This window comes from Montipora foliosa, chromosome 7 (assembly GCF_036669935.1).
Source record: "Montipora foliosa isolate CH-2021 chromosome 7, ASM3666993v2, whole genome shotgun sequence".
Taxonomy (NCBI): domain Eukaryota; kingdom Metazoa; phylum Cnidaria; class Anthozoa; order Scleractinia; family Acroporidae; genus Montipora; species Montipora foliosa.
This window is the reverse complement of record NC_090875.1, coordinates 12,139,244-12,141,743: the sequence shown is the minus strand read 5'-3', so window position 1 is coordinate 12,141,743 and position 2,500 is coordinate 12,139,244.

The following is a 2,500-nucleotide window of genomic DNA, read 5'->3' as shown; positions in this document are numbered from 1 at the left end:
ACTAGGATGAGGTAGAATTTAAGGTTAAACGAGACTTACCTGTAAGTTGACGTTTGATGTAATTTCTACCGATTCCTAGTCAGGAACAGAGGAGTCACGTGCCCACCCAACATATACATATATATATATATATATATATATATATATATATATATATATATAAAGTTGCATATAAACTGGAGAGGAAGACAAAACTTCTCGAAGGTCCAGGAAATTTAATAAAAACGTTTCGGCCCTTCGGCCTTCGTCAGTTAAAATTTTTTTAAAATAGAGTAAAAGTTAAAAATCTAAGGATAAAATGACCTAATTATTACAGCAGTCTCTGAAAGACTAACAATGGCTATTGTAATGGAATACAATTAAGTAGTAAATTGTATGATACAATACAAACCGAAACTAAAGCTTAATCACTAAAACAAAAGTAATGATGTAATACTAAAATCTAGAGTTATGCAAGTGATTTAATCTATTTATGTAATACCGACTACAAATTAGATGGGACTACAATGGAAACAAAAAACCTTTTTATGGAACATTGAAATTGATCGGTTTTTTTGAACGGAATTCACAGCGCTTATTGAGGCCAAAAGGCTGCAGTGTGCGCAATTGTGCCGCCCAATAACCCTCCCGCTTTAATAAAGTGTTATCTAAATCTCCATCAGTGTTCATTATCTTCTCAATGACAATGAAATTGAAGTCCGAAAGGTTGTGAGGAAATTTATTGAAATGAATGGCAAGCTCGCACGATTTTTTGTTTCTTTTCATGTCAGATTTATGGTTTCTGAACCTGACTTTAAATGCATTGGAAGTCGAACCAACATACTGCACTTTGCATTTGTTGCAGGAAGCTAAGTAAATAATTCCAGTCGAATTGCATCCAAGGTTTTGTTTGATTTGATACGACCGGCCAGTTGCAAAACTTGAAAATTCACCAGCTTCTAACAAATAATTACAACAGAGATCACATCTTTTGTTGCATTTAAAACATCCGCGATTTTCAGCCTCGTCATGGTTTCGACTTCTTTTGAATTTGGAGGGTGCAAGAATGTCCTTCAAATTCTTTGTTCTACGGTATGCTGGAATGACGGATTTGGCAGGAAAAATTTCCCTTACTACTTGGTTGGATTCGAGCAAGTGAAAATGTTTTTTAATGATCAACGAAATATTAGGTAGCCTCGGATTGTAATCGACCACTAAGGGAAAGGTTTTTTTCTTAGTTTTTGTTTTTGGCTTGAGAACATCTGATCTCTCCAATTGCATGGCCTTTTCAAACTGTTTGTCCACCAGATTCCCATTATAATTTTGTTGTTTGAGGTAGCTTTTGTATTCACGACAGCGCTTCACAAAAGAGGCGTTGGTGGAACAGTTACGCCTAATTCTAAGGGCTACTCCATAAGGGATAGCTTTCTTACAATGATCTGGGTGTGAGCTATTGTGGGGCAAATGCAAATGACTATCAGTGGGCTTGGAATAAATATCTGTTGAAATAAAGCCATCTTTTAAAAGGAGAGTAAGGTCCAAAACATTGAGGCTGCTTTCAGAATAAACCAATTCAAATTTGATGGTATGATATAGTGAATTAATATAGTTGGTAAATTCAAGGAGTTTCTCAACCCCCTGGGTCCATAGATCAAAAATATCATCCCTATATCTCAACCAAAGCATTGGCTTAATTGTGCCCTCAAATTTCGCTTTGTGATCAATTACGCCCATAGCTAAGTCTGCATAAGAGCACGCATTCTTGGGCCCCATGGCGGTTCCGTGCTGTTGAACATAGTTATTTCAAAAGCACAGACGCAAAGAAAATCGTGGTCAATTGGAGCAAAACGAGACAGCCAACGCCCCTGTTACGGCAGCTGATTCCACCGAATTGGATTTAAAACCCATTAACCTGTCATCTCAAGTTCTGACTACCGCCGAAGAGAACCTGCTTTCCAAGGGACCATCCTTCTGCCCCGTCCCCAAAGATATTAATTGGCAGAAGACCCTTGAAGATATTGAGAAATTTGAGAGGCGCATCCGTTTGGCTTCTTTTTTTCACAACAAAGAACAAAAACAAGATGAAGAGCGGGTGGAAATGAACATGCCTCCTGTGCCCTCAAAAGGTAAGTGGGACCCACCAAAATCAGTTTTTCCTGAAGTGGAACTCTTTCTATCAGAAGTCAGAAAGGACATTTTAAACCCTAAGAACTCTCGTAAACCTAAGGACAATCTCAGTAAAGAGGAACGTCATGCAATGAAAAATTTGAAAATAGATGACAGGGTTATTAGGATTCAAGATAAAGGCTCTCGTTTTGTTTTATTAGACCAAAAAGAATACGCAGAAAAAATGTCCAGTCAATTAGATAACACGTTGCACTATGCTAAGCTGCCAGAAGATCCTACACAAAAGCATTTAAAATTAGTTAAAGATTGGAGTAGCAAGTGGCGCAGGGAAGGTCAAATAACAGATGAAATCGCTGATTGGGTTACCAACACTCGGCCGAGACCTGGAACAGCT